This window comes from Macrotis lagotis, chromosome 7, assembly GCF_037893015.1.
Source record: "Macrotis lagotis isolate mMagLag1 chromosome 7, bilby.v1.9.chrom.fasta, whole genome shotgun sequence".
In the NCBI taxonomy this organism is placed as follows: domain Eukaryota; kingdom Metazoa; phylum Chordata; class Mammalia; order Peramelemorphia; family Peramelidae; genus Macrotis; species Macrotis lagotis.
In genome coordinates this window covers 60,026,984-60,042,484 of record NC_133664.1, presented here as the reverse complement: position 1 = coordinate 60,042,484, position 15,501 = coordinate 60,026,984, and positions in this window count along the sequence as shown.

The following is a 15,501-nucleotide window of genomic DNA, read 5'->3' as shown; positions in this document are numbered from 1 at the left end:
GACACATAGGGAGGACTTGTGTGAACTGGTGTAGATAATATCCAGGCTTATGCTGTATTTTCTTCCTCACTGATGAGACTTAGCTCCTGATCACAAGATTCCCTTTGGAATTATTCTTCTTTACTATTTTATTTAAAATTATAGTTGTTTTATATATATATAAAACAACTATAATTTCAAATAGAATAATAATGCATTTGGTTTCTACTATATTCTACAAAGTTATGAGTAAAAGTGTAGAGTGAAATGAGTAGAACCAAAAGAGTAATTTTTAATATGACATCAATGTTATAAAAATAAAAATTTTTTAAAGACTGAACCCCCCCCCCAACAAAAACCTCTGCCCATCTCATGAAAGAGAGATGATGGATCAATTTGCAGAATAAGTAATGAATTTTTGAGCATGACCAATATAAGAATATATTTTGCTTGATTCTATTTGTGGGATACATAGATGGGCTCCTTCCCTTTTTACTTCTCTCTATCCTTTCCTTCTTCCTTCCCTTCTCTCCCTTCCTCCTTTCCTTAGTCTTACTCTCCCTTTCTTTCAATGGGTTTAAAGAATGCTTGCTATTGAAAAAAGGATTTTCCAAAAATGGGGGGGGGGTTATTTCCCTACTACTGTTGACCTTGAAGTAACAATATAAAAAATAATCTCAAAAGATTATCATTCTACAAAGATTTATAATTTAATTTTAAATAGAATTTAACATGCATAACATATTTAGCAATTAAAAAATACATAGAACCAGAATGCAGAACGGAGACTCTCAATTCTGAGGACTTCCTCTCATTCAGAGGAAGGAGACTTCTGGCCCTCTTCAGCATTCCAGAGAACCCTGAGGAGGAGGTGGTAAAATATAACAGGCTAAAATTGTGGGAGTGGGGCCAGAGATGACCATATTATACTCTTAAAGACAAAATTGATGACCAGTGAAAAACAAAACAAATTTTGCAGTTAGAACAAGAAATTATGGACAGATTAAAAAAACTATGCATGCAAAGTCTCACATGAAGGACTGAAAACTTTTTGGAAAAGAACCAAAATCTACAAGATTAAGAGTCATTCCTAGTTAGATAAGTCTTCTAAAGTATGCAGAAACAGTTTTAGAATAAAGAAACATAAAATAACAATAGCCATCTAAAAAGGACTCAAAGTCACCAAAAATTAAACAAAAATTAATAATTAATAAAGCTAAACTTATATAATTATTTATGAAAGATTTTCAGATGAAAACAACTTTCATTATGGCATACCATCAAATTTGCAATAATTATAAAAGTGGAAAAATTTAATGCTGGCTGTTAAACCAATGTCGTGGTAGCGGTAAAGTATTTAGGAAAGCAGTTAAGTTAAATAAACAGTTGAGTTAAATAAGAAAAGTTCCCAAGTGTTCACACATACTCAATGATCTCACTGTTGAAGTTGAACTCCAAAGAAGTTATTTACAGTAAAGAATTATCTATATGAAAATCTTTGTACTATTTATAATAGCAAAAAAGCTGAAAACAAAGCCCAAGTTCAACTGTTGGTGAAAAGTTGACCAAATTGTGTATGTGAAGCAATGAAATATTACTGAGCCCTAAAGAACAATGAAAGTTATGAATTCAAGGAAATGTGGAAAGTCCTGTATCCAGTGATGCAGAGTAAGCAAGCCAAATGAGAACAGTACCCATGTGGAGGGTATGACCATGAGCCAGGTGAGGGTTAACAAGGTTGAAGGGAAAGGAACCTTGTTCTAGCTTAGAAGATATCTTTGCTAGAAGGTATAAACAATACCATTAAAATCATAAGTGGTTGAGGGGTGTCTAGATGGCACAGTGGATAGAGCACCTGGCCCTGGAGGCAGGAGTACCTGAGTTCAAATCTGACCTCAGACACTTAATAATTACCTAGCTGTGTGGCCTTGGGCAAGTCACTTAACCCCATTAGCATCGACTTGTGTATAACTGAGCCATTTTGGAATTGGTCTTTTTTTTTTTTTTAGGTTTTTGCAAGGCAAATGGGGTTAACTGGCTTGCCCAGGGCCACAGCTAGGCAATTATTAAGGGTCTGAGACCAGATTTGAACCCAGGTACTCCTGACTCCAAGGCTGGTGCTTTATCCACTACGCCACCTAGCCGCCCCAGGAATTGATCTTTCAAGTGGAGGCAGTCACAGGGATGAAAGCAGACATAAATGAAGACTGAAGAGAGGGAGAGGTACAAAGATACAGACTATTCCTTAACTAGAAGCCTGCACAACCAAATTATTCTAAGACTCCTCCAAGTAACCATGTGGTCTCAAAAGAGTAGGAAATTGGTGGCTTATAGAGGTTGGAGTAATTTAGGTTAATAAATTAAGAAATGAAAGGGAATTTTAAGGTTATAAAGTATTAGTTTCTTAACCTAGGGTTTGTGCACTTTAAAAAAATTTCTAACTATCTCAATTGGCTTCATTGGTAATCACATGTATTTTATTTTATGCATTTAAGATTATTCTTAGAAGGCTTCAGAACGTCAGAGTGGTCCATAATAAACAAAAGGTCTAGTGCAGTCCCTCATTTTACTGACAAAGAACCTGAGTTCAAAGGAAGTTAAGTGACTTGCCCAATGTCACACAGGTAGTATTTATTTGAGTCTGGATTTAAACCCAAATTCTTTAACTCCAAAGGCAGAACTCTTCTCAACCAGAAAAATTCCTTGACCAGTCAGGAGGTGTTCTCAGATATTGCTGAGTTCCAAGCCAGAGTCAAAAAGAATAAGAGAAGAGTTGTGATACTGAAGGACAAACCCAGACAATGCTGTTGTTTATGTATATTAAAGAGGTCTTGGTGAGCAGGATGCTTTCAGAAAAATCTGGAAAGACTTGCATGAACTTGCAAAGTGAAATGAGCAGAACCAGGAGAACATTGTACACAATGGTATCAGTATTGTATGATGATCTACTATAAATAAATTAGCTATTCTCAGCAACTTGTGATCTAATGCAATTCTTAAGGTCTTACCATGAAAGAGTCTATTCATCTCCAGAGAAATGACTGGTAGAGCCTGAATTCATTTCAAAGATACCTAAATTATAAGGAAATGTGTTTAGCATAACTACACATGTATAACCTATGTCAAATTGCCTGTCTTCTCAATGAAGAGTAGAAAGGAGAGAATTTAGAATTCAAAATTTGAAAAAAGATTTTAAAATTATTTTTACATGTAACTGAGGAAAACTAAAATATAATTTTTTTTAAAAAAGGTCTTGGGTGTTGTTTTTATTATCTCTAAGTGTTTTTTCACTTGATAAATTGGTGGGGGTCAGCCTCAAACTGATACAATGAGTATGAGATCCTTAAAACTATAAGTATAGATCCTTGAAAGTGTAGGGAGCTCACTGGAAATTGAACAAAGATTATATTGGCTGCTTGTGGGCTTGCACCCAAATCCCAAGTATTTATTCCAGTTATCTGTTGGGTTCAAGACTCTATACTATATTAAATATATTATTAATCTGTGCTTTTATGGGAGTTTAGGTTTTTTTTTTTTTTACCTTTTCTATCAGTATCTAGACTTGAGCCATCTGGTCTAATGGTCCTGGGGGAGACATTGTATTGAAGCATGATGAACAAAGGTTTTTTGAGATTTCATCAGGATTAGACCTGATCATTGTAATCCCAGAGTTTCAGTTCTGAGTCATAGCTTATACATAAAACTGAAGATAACATCAAAAAATAACAAAAATAAGATTAAAAAAGAGAACCTTGGGCAACATTTGTTGGTCATTTGTAGGTCAGAAAAGGAAACTCTTATCTTGTTTGAACACAGGTTTTAAATGGAAGGTTGCTTTATTTTATCAGTGGTAATCACTCTTTTTTGCTATTTTGCTTGATTCTTTTTGGGGAATTGTATATCATGGGGGGATTGATACAGTTGTGACTCTTCTAGGATTTGATATGTTCTGTCAAACAAATCATATCAATTTTGAGAAAAGGAGAAACAAAACAAAAAACTAATTTCATGTTAAATTGTAAAAAAAAAGCACAATATCTAGAAAGGATGGAGGTGATGGCTCTGTTATAACCTGCTCTGGTCAAGATCACAGAAATTTTCCTTGGATAAGACTCTAGAAGTAATCTGATGGGGAAACTGGGAGACCCAGAAAGATCAGGTGACCTGCCTAAGGTCAGTTAGTGATGGAGAGAGACAGAATTTGAATTCAGATCATTCTGGTTTGGAACCCAACACTTGAACAATAATAAAACATAACTGACATTTATATGTTCCTTTTCTCCTTTGATCTTCACAACAGTCTTGCAGGATGAATTCTACTATTAGCCTCATTTTACAAATGAGGAAACTTGAGGCTAAGAAAGTGACTTGCCCTGGCCAAACAATTAGTCTTTTGACAGTGTAGTGAAACCTATGAACCTCTTCTTAGAATAGCTTTTAAACATATGAGATAGAATACAAAAGATTAGAAAAGAAACCAATTATATTGATTATATTCTATATCCATTTTCCCCCTGGGGAATGACTCTTAGCATTATTTATTTGTGTTCCTTACCTATAGGTGTTAGTAGTATTTGTCTTTGAATATGGGAGATCTTGACATCAAGAAAGTGATGTCATGACTAAGATTGATTACAGTGAGGGGGCATCAGAGGTGTTATTACAAATATTTGGTGTAAAGATTTTCCCCAATTGACAGCTTCTTTTATCATAAGTGACTTGAATTTATTCATGCAAAAGATTTTCAATTTAAATTGGGGAAAAAACCCCATACAAACCTTTCCAAAATAGTAAAATCTATTGTAGTTAAAAGTATCAAACCAATGCTGAAAGAGACAGTGTTTTCAGTTTGTTGAGGTGATGTCCCCTGGGTGCCTCAAGACTCTCCCACGTCCAGTGTCTCCTCTGCATAATTGCCAAATTAACATTTTTAAAGTACAAAGCAGACTCTTTTGATCCTCTAATCAAGAAGCTTCAGTGGTTCCCTCTTGCCTTGTTTGGCATTTAAAGACCCTCATAATCTAATTCCATGCTATCTTTCCAGATTGATTTCATATTACTCTCCTGGCTTCCTTTTCTTTTTTTCTAGGTTATGTCATTTCTTTCTTCCAAAATGGTTTCTTCTAGGTATTATGGCCTTTTTCTTCATCCACGTCTCTTGTAAACCCTAGTTACCTTCAAGAGTAAGCTTAATTCTATTTCTACATGAAGGTATTCCTGATCTCCTTCTGAAGCTCTTTCCCCCAATCCTTTATATTTACTTCAGTTATCATTTGTATTTAAACAAACAACATGTACATGTAATAGAATGTAAGCTTCTTGAGGGCAGATAATGTCTCATTTTTATCATTATATTCCCAGTCCTTGGCACATAGACCTGACTTGAAATTTAATTGGATTGGATACTTAAATTTTTTTGATATAGGAAATCAGGGAATTTTATCACCTTTTTGCATGGTCCAACCTTTAGAGGTCTCAGCATGGAGATATCCTCCATTCTCTTCAAATGCCATCCCCACTCATGAAAGTTCAGGCACCATCTTTACAGAATTGCAGAATCATTATTCTTAGAGCCAGAAGGAACTTCAAAGTACCTATTTCAACACCATCAATTTATAGATAAATAAACAGAAACAGAGAGAGGTTAAATAATTTGTCTTAGGTCACAAAGGTAGGAAGAGATAAAGTCTGGGATTTGAACACCAATCTGACTCTAAATGGAGTATGCTTTCCCATTAACTACCCATCTTGAAAAATGGTAGGGGTGTATTTAGCTCCCTATCCTAATCACCTTCATTTCCTTTAAGACCTAGTCTTTATATTGAGTCAATCAAACATGTTTATTAAGTATCAATCATAGACTACAGTCTGAGTATACATATCCAAAATTAAGACACCCCTACTTTCAAGGAGCTTATATTTTCCTGGGGGCATAAATATGTTCACAGATATGTCAACACAGAATATAAACAAAATATGGTGCCAAATCCTGGAGCAATTAGGAAAGGTTTCTTTGTAGGAGATAATGCTTAAGCTGAATCTTGAATCAGAAGTAGGGGAGCCAAGGAGAAGAAGTGAATTTTTTTTCAAATAAACAGAAAACTGCACATTCTGAGGGGTTCTTTGCCTGTAGTCTGTAAATTTGTTGAGAACCATTTTTCGATATAATTGGATTTTTAAAAATCCTTTTAATCCTTTGCATTTTATTTTATATATTTAAAAAAAAGCATCATTTGAGAAGGGGTCCCCTAGGCTTCCACAGACTACCAAAGGGGCCTACCAAGAAAGATTTAAGAGCCCCTGATTTTTAGGTATTTCTTGAAATCTGTTTAATACTTCCTCCTGGTTCCACCCTTTACTGTGTGGACAGGTCAGGTTTTTGAGGCTTTACCATAATTTGCTGAGATCAGCCAGATGTGGGTGGGAGAGGTACAATGGGCGTGGGTGAGGCTGAGGCAAAGCTAGGTATTTTTTAAAAACAAAATAAACCTATTTCACATGATCACTCTGTCTTAGTTTTTAAAAAGCTCCTTTGTTAAAAAAAAGACCATTTCTCAGTTCTCTTTCATTTGACTTTAATTGTTTACTGTTATTAAATGAAGCTTCAGGAAACCTAGCTCTGTAGTCTGTCTCAGCTGATAATGTACTTTTTACACTGCAGCTCCATCCCCACACAGCTTCATTCATTTCATTTCCTCTGAAATCATTTTATTCACATTGCCAATCATGAGCAAAGCTTTTGCCCCAGAATCTTACTGCTAATGGGCACATTATGTACCACATGTTTGTAAAGGTTTGGTACACCACAGAACAGTTTCCACACTTTTCCATTTGATGAGTCATTCTGAAAGAAGAGAAGTCTGCCTTCCAATTCTTTATAGGCATAGTTTCTGAGTCTGCTGAGTGAGAAGTCAAGGCATAGACCTGGGAATTGCTTCTAATTTAGTTTTAGGCCATAGGAGTTATAAAGATTTAAGGAAAAGTCTTTCAGGAGATCATCTAGGCCAGTACCTTTCCTTTACAGATAAGGAAACTGAAGTCCCAAGAGATTGATTGATATGCTCCAGTGGATAAGACTCAGTCTGAGCTACAGTATTTGAAAGGTGGTGGTGGGGGGGACCCTGCTAATCTTTTCTCCTCTCCCTCTCTTCTTCCTTTTCTCTATTCTGTTCTTCCTTTGCTCTTCCCTCCCTTCCCTTCTCTTTCTTTTTCTCTGATGATGGTCTATGAATTGAGATTTGGCAGCTATGAAGAGTGTGGGTGCCATTCAATGTGATGACTATTTCTATTGCTATTCTACTTTTCTCTGGCATAGTTACTATGCACTTAGTGCCAGGCCTAGAGTTAGGAAGACTCATCTTTCTGAGTTCAAATCTAACCTCAGACATTTACTAGTTGTTTGACACTGGACAAATCACTTAACCCTCATTGCTTCAGTTTCCTCATCTGTAAAATTAGCTGGAAAAGGAAATGGCAAACTTCTCCAGTATCTTTGCCAAGAAAGTCACAAATGGGGTCATGAAAGTTGGACACGACTGAAATGAATGTAAGATTAAAGCACTTTTCTTCAGCAGAACTTTTCCACCCACTTATTTTCTGCAAAAATTCATTTTGTGCTTCGGCAATGGTAATTTTCCATGTATCATCAGGGCCTTGACCTCAAGCAATTTTGCAATAAATATCTATCAATTGTGTTTGTATTTCCCATTATTGGTCTACTTTTCTGCAGAGTCACCCCATTGAACTACTTTTCCTTGTCCTTATTAGAAGCCATAAAGTCATTTTGGGGGTGCATCTTCTAATTGTTCATTATATTATGGTTGTTGTTTACCATATTTGGTCTCCCTAATACATCATCTTACTTCTACCTATTTATTTCAATTTAACAAAGATCTATTGTGTGCCTCCTATTTGCTAGGCCATGAGGATCTAAAGACAAAAAAATCTTATTCCTTTCTGATAGTTTAAAATTACTTGTAAAAAAAAGTCAGTGAATCCATTCATTCATTCATTCATTCATGCATACATTCAGTAAGACTCTATTAGGTCCTACTATGTCCCAAGCACCCTTACTGAACTTTTGGTAATAGAAAAATGACACTCTTTGCCCTCTGTCATCTGTTGGGTCACCTTTTCCAAAGTGCTGGAACTAGTCAGTCAGAAACAATTCCTTCATATAGTCGTCTAATATTAATTTAAATTGCTTCTAAAGTTCTTAAAATAGTTAGCACAATAGATAAAGAGCTAAACTTGGATTCAGGAAGACTGAAGTTCAAATTCAACCTTAGAAAATTTACTTGCTATGAGACTGTATAACAGCTACTTACCTCAGTTTCCTCACCTATAAAATGAGGATAATTTCATTTACCTCCTAAGCTAAAATGAGATAATATGTGGAAAGTACTTAAAATACTATACTAATGATAGTTATGCTGATAATGATATCACTACAATACTTTCTGGGGGAACATTTCTCATACTTTTAGTGAACTACTAACAGTTTGATGGTCAGTTGTTTTTGATTCCTTCTGTTAGATCCCATTAGGGGTTTTCTTGACAAAGAAATTGGAGTGATTTGCCACTTTCTTCTCCAGCTCATTTTACAGGTGAGGAAACTGAGATAGAACGAACTGACTTGGCCAAGGTCACACAACTCTGTCTGAAGCCATATTTGAACTCAGGAAGATGAATCTTCTTGACTCCAAACCCAGTGCTCTATCCTCTGTGCTAACTAGATGTCCTTTAGTGAACTACTAACAGTTATGCACTTAAAAGAAAATCCTTTGTCCCTGTTTGAATATATACTGTTCTTTTTTCCTTCATTGATCAAAGTCTCTGGAGCAGAAGGAAAAGCTTTTCATTTCTGGTCATTGTTTGTAGTTTCTGGAGTTGTAGGTTATAGAATCATAGATGTTGAGTGAGCATGAACTTCAGAGGTGATCTAGTTCAACCTCTTCATTTTGCAGACAGAGGCTCTGAGAGTTGGAATAGTCCCACAGAGGTTGTACTGGTTGGCAGTTGAACCTATGTTGAACCTGACCTTTTGGATTCTTTCCATTATATTCTATGAAGTTCCACCCTAGGAAGCTGAAATCTATTTTGGGACAATTTGCAAATGCCCATCTTGTAGCACCTTATTCTGTTATCTGGGCCACTGGTTTTGGAACTGATGTGTTGGTTTCTTTATGCCTCTTTCTATTCCATTTTCTTCCTTAGCAATCCTTAGTTGGCCAATGAAAGTCTTTGCCCCAATAATTCTTCCAGTACAAATATGGTCTGACTAATTGTCAGCAGGACATGCCCTTTCAGCTGTTTTTCCAGGTGTGGCAATGGAGACAGACCTTCTATATTCTGCCACTTTGTCTTTTGTATCACAGTTCAAATGAGTTTGCTGATTTAAGCAAAGGGATGTTCTTTGTCAATGGAATGGAATGAAGATAATTGGCTTATATAAGGACCAACTCTTGACTTTTTTAGGACCATAATTGAACAAACTGAATTCCTAGTCTTGGACACTGTTGATAAATCTATCTGATTTATCATTTTTGAGAACCATTTTTTTTGCAATGAGAACCATTTTTGAGAATGACTTAAATTGTGCTTGTTTAGTCTTTGGTCTGTTTAGGACTTTTTTTCAAGCCTTTTAAAGATTTTTCAAATTTCTTGCCTTAAAGAACCTGTGTTTTGGCAGCCTCAGTAGTTCTGCTCCTTCTCAAGTCTCCCAGTGTCCCATGGGTATCTTCTCTATTTCTTTTTTGCTAATGTTGCTGCTAAGTCTGCTAAATTGATCATCTGCATTCATCTGCTCCTTTCCATATGGTTGCTCTGCTTGTCTGGCCTTACTCAAACAAACTTTTACCAATTGTGCCACCAACATCTCTTCCAATGCCTTCTCTTTCCTTTCCTATCTCTTATCTTTCTCTTTTTCTGTCTTCTTTCATGTCTTCTGCCCCTCTTCACCATATTCCCCCCAATCTCATTATTACTGCTGTCTTCTGTCTAATCCCCTAGCCTATGTCTTTTCTTTCTTTGTTCACCTGATGTTGAGTGCTCTATCCATCATGTTTCAAAGACCCTAAGACCAGTATTATGTTCAATGGAAGGTTTGGGGTGGGAAAAAAAGCCAACACCAGAAAAAGGTCAAACTGATATTGCCATCCGTGCATGGAAGATTTAGGAAAGAGTCCAACTTGGATTAGAGTTGGGTAGTCATTTGTAAAGGTAACTTCAGAACCAAAATAATCAATCAATAATTACCTACTTTTTTTCTTTTCAATAGTATTTTTCCAATTACAAAGACTAATTTTATATTCATTTAAAAAAAATTTGAGTTGAAAATTTTCTCCTCCCTGGGACAGTAGGTAATTTGATATGGGTTATATATGTGCAGCCATGTAAAACATTTCCAAATTAGTCATGTTGTGAAAGAAGAAACAGATCAAAAGAAAAAAACACAAAAAAAATAAAGTGAACCTCCCCCCCTTCCCAAATTAAGTGAAAAGTACTTCAATCTGTATTCAAACTCTAGCAATTCTTTTTTCTGGTTGTAGACAGCATTTTCCATCCCGAGTTCTTCGGAATTGTATTGGATCATTGTTTTGCTGAGAATAGCTAAATCATTCATTGTTGGTCATCATATGGTATTTTTGTTACTGGGTGCACTGTTCTCTTGGCTCTGCTCATTTCATATCAGTTCATGCAAGTCTTTCTAGGTTTCTCTGCAATCATCCTGCTTGTCATTTCTTATAGCACAATAGTGTTCTATTATATTCATGTACCACAACTCATTCAACCATTCCCCAAATAATGAGTATCCCCTTAATTTGTGATTCTTTGCCACCTTATAAAGAGCTTCTATAAATGCTTTTGTACAAACAGGTCTTCCTCTTCCACTTTTTTAAAAAAGCTTTTTTTGTCCATATAGACCTAGCAGTGGAATTGTATACACAGTTTGATTGCTCTTTGGGCATAGTTCCATAATGGTCTTCAGAAAGGTTGGATCATTTTATAACCCCACTAATAATCCATTAGTATCTAATTTTCCCATATCCCCTGCAACACTTATCATTTTCCTTTTCTGCCATATTAGCCAATCAGAGTTGTTTTAATTTATATTTCTCTACTTACCTTGCTTTCTCAAAGAGGATAGTCCAACCATTGCTATTGGGGATAAACACTTAGCCTTTTTATTTGGATAAATAAACATAGATTCTTTAATCTTTTTTCAATGCTCAAATGTTTGATAACTGCTGATAAATCTTGCTGGTCTCCTTTGGGGTTGATAAAATATCTCTTCTTTAGTAGCAGTATTTATAAATGGGAACAATGATAGTTGTAAGCAATTAAGAGAAGATTATGGTATTTTTTAGACTTATTAATTTTTTCTAGGATACATTATAAAAATTACAGTAGTTTGCATTATCTGTATGACTACTGGGTCAGCTATAATAATAGACTGGACAGGCACTTAGCTGTCATGCTGAGCTAAGGAGATTGATGATGCAAAGTCAAAATGGTTGTTTACTGGGCAGAGAATGCATACAAAAACAATATGTTCTTTCTTTTCAAGTGATCATTTCACAGATCCCATGACTTGAAGACTCAGTGGCACATCTGGGTAGTGATACAGATGTTGGAGATTCCTCCAAGGCAGAGTTATCTCAGGGAATATTAGGACCATCAGGTCTAAACACCAACAGGCTAGAGGAAGCCAAGAAAGAAGCTTCAAAGTGCACTCTTCATAAGTGTGCTAAGCAGTGTGACTCAACATAAATCTATCAGTTAATTTTTAGTACTCATGGATGGATTATAAGAGATGGAGGCATGGAGCATAGATAAACTTGGAAGCTTGGTCAATGGAATCAAGGAAATATAACACTATAACACCTGCTGGATAAGTAATTCTGGGAAGTCTAATGGAGGCAAGGACCCCAATAATTCAAAACCTTAGAAACAACAGTTTCATATTTCCCCATAGACCTCCATACTTTATGCAAATGAGATCCCCAAACCTGAACAAGAATATACTGTATATTCTTGACTCACTCCTTTTTGATCTATGATAAAGACCAAGTTTTCAAAATAGATTAGCTTACCCTATCCCCTGAAAAACAATTTCTCTTTCACAATTTTTTTCACAGTTTTGAACAGCAAAAACTTGCTTTTTGGAGTTTTGATCACTCTCTCTTTTATTTCCCTTTTTCAGACAGGTCCTTAGAGAATTCTAGGTCAACCCAGGGCCATCCTATCCTTTCATGCCTATTTTAAAACCCTATTCATTAACTCTGCATAAATTATACCAACTAGTGTTAGCCTGATTTTTTAAAAAAGGGATCAACCTTTTATTTGTCATTGGCTGTAATTGCAAATCTTTTGCCAAGTAGGTTGGAAATCAAGTTGCCTATGAAGTCTGAAAGAATGCTAGTTAGTGAGTCAGAGTTTCAAGAAGAGAATACTCAGCACTTCCTCCAAAGAATTAAGACAACTAAACATTCCTTTTATGTTGTCCTCCCACTAGACCTGAATAGCAACACTATTCAGAGATGGAATGTTTACAAAATGTACTGAAGTTTCTAATGTCATAATGTAGTCTGGTCAAAATATATCCCTGGCTGATGTAAGACTATAAAGAGAAAACTTTTCTTTTTACATGGAAATTTTGTTTTCATTGATTGACCTTTTATTAAGGTTGAGAGATGACTCAGTAGTGTTCTTTATGAATATGAGAAGGATCAATGTATGGGACACAACTTTAGTGGATTAATAGCTGACTTTAGAATCAGAAGACCTGGGGGTGGCAAGGTTGCCCAGTGGATAGAGCACCAGCCCTGGAGTCAGGAGTACCTGAATTCAGATCCGTCCTTAGACACTTAATAATGACCTAGCTGTGTGGCTTTGAGCAAGCCACTTAACCCCATTGCCTTGCAAAAAAACCCCAACAAACTAAAAAAAAAAAGCCTAGAATCAGAAGACCTGAATTCAAATCCTGATTTTTAACATGTAAAGGCTGAGGACCCTGGACAAGTCACTTAATCTAGCAGTGCCTCCTAAGACTTAGGTTTATCTCTAAGGCTTAAGTTTTTCAAAAAATGTGATCTGTACTGGTAGGGGGTGTTCTTTATAAGTAGCTCTCTACACAAATGAAATTATATTTAAAATAATAATAAATCAATTTTAAAATGTCAGAGTTCCTAATCACTATCATAGAATCCTAAACAAAAGGGACCTCATGGGTCATCCATTGCAATTTACTATCCTATTCAACAATCTCCTCTATTGTAGTTCTGATATGTGGTCATCCACCATACTTGAATATTTCCTAGTAACAGGGAATTGCTATCTTATAAAACAGTGCATTCTAGTTTTCAACAATTTATATTATTAGAAAAGGTTTCTTATGTTGAATGAAAATCAAGATCCCCATAACTTCTACCTGTTGGCTAAAGTGATAAATTATGGAGCTACACAAAATGACTATTTTTCCTTGAGATAGAGGATTTTTATTTGAGGATAAGCAACATATCCCATCTATTGCCTGTGATCTAAATAATTTCTCCAGGATAAACAGCTTCAGTTCTTTCAACTATGTCTAATTTGATATAATTTTCACCATTCTGGTCATTCCCCTCTCTACAAGTCTATGGACCCTCACTACTGTTCTGTAATCCTGTAAACCCTACTCTTCTGTACTTTCTGTACTTTCTGCCTCATAAAAATTACTCTGATTATTCTAAACCATTTTGCTTTGCTATCTCACATTATGAGTAATAATTTACCTCTACATAATGCTTGAAATTTTATAAAATGTACTACAAACATTGGATCATTTGATCCTCACAACAGTCTATAAGGGAGTTAGGCATTATAATATTATAAACCTCATTTTATAGATGAGGCAACTGCAGCTTAGATAAAATGATTAGCTAGCTCCCTGGGTTCCCCAAGTCCACTGACAATCTGGTACTTGTAGCAAATGACCCAGACAACTACTTCACTGGGAAGATTGATGCCATCTAAAGGGACTTCCTTCAACTTCCCTCCTTCATTCCTTCCAACTTATAAGTATCATCATTCATTCACTTATAGAACTGCAGACTTTAGACTTGGACAAGATGTGGAAAATCATGTTGTCTAAATCTTTTATTTTGATGCTGTTTTTCCATTGTCATCAGTTAGCAGATGAATCTTGGCATCTATTGGAAATCCCTTTTCCATTTGAACTCTGAGTTGGATATCCTCCATAACAGTGGCAGATACCTTCTGCAGGCTTTTTTTCTTTTACTTCTCTGCCATCTGTAGAGAAGGAAAGGGCCTTGGAGTCATTTTGTAATTTCCTTGGTTTTGTGGATTGCTATGACCATAGCATTCATAAGTATCTAGCTGTGCTGTTTTTTTGGAAAATGGACACGATCTATCACCAAGACCACATTCAAACCTTTTCAATGTGGTAGATAGAAACAGACTGAGGTTGTAATTTGTTGGTATAATCTTCAGTGTCTCAGGATGACCACTCTACCATGATGAAGCAACTGAGTAGGACTTTTTGTAAGTGGTGAATGGTGATGACCACAGTGATGACAGTGGTGGTTATAACTTTATCTGAGAATCTGCCCAATATCTTTCTTATACAGACACATACATACACAATGGTGGAAGAGCTGATAAATTGATCATTTTGCCTTAATAACAATTCCCTCTTTTAAAACATGGAGAGAATGACAAGGGGAACTGATATTCTGGACCTAATCCTGCCCCGAAGAAGTTCATGAATTAGAACCAGCAGATATCCTAAGCTAAGCTATATGATAGAATATCTCTAAGGCAGAGTTCATGATAGAAGCCAGGAAAACCATGTTTAGTCTGACATGTACTCTAGATTTTAGGAAAGCATATTTTAAGGGATTCAGAAAAGAATAGGTAAGATCAAATGTCTTATTATTTCAGGGGTAAGAGTATGTCAAGAAGAGGGGGAAGTTCTAAAGACAGGAACTCTGAAGGGGCAAAGAGAAATGACTATTAAGCAGTGAACTATGGAACTGGGTGCTTTGAAATTATAGCGGTTTCAAGGAAAAAGTGAATGACCACTTCTTAGATTTTCTGAATAGGAGATTCTTGTTTAGATATATAATGAACTAGAAGTTCCTTCAGAATCTGAGATGACATGATTCTGTGAAAAGAGAGAACTGCTTAAAGAGACTGATGTAGCTATATAGGGAGCTTGGCAGGGAAAGCAAGCACTATACTTTAGTTTCACAACTTACCTAGTCATCTACCCAGACCATCTCATCTTCCTGCCTTGTATCCCCCTATTTGGATCAGCATTTTCTATTCTGGACCTGAGGAATAGCCCTTTACACTGAGATGTCTATGACTACAGTCCCTGGAGAAATAAATCCATTTATCTCATTTATCAGCAACAGCTGATTAACTCTTTCTGACCTGGATTAGGACCTTTTATGCTGGACCTGTCATCTGGGCTCCCCTACCCCGAAACTATGGGACAACTAGATGGTGTAGCAGATA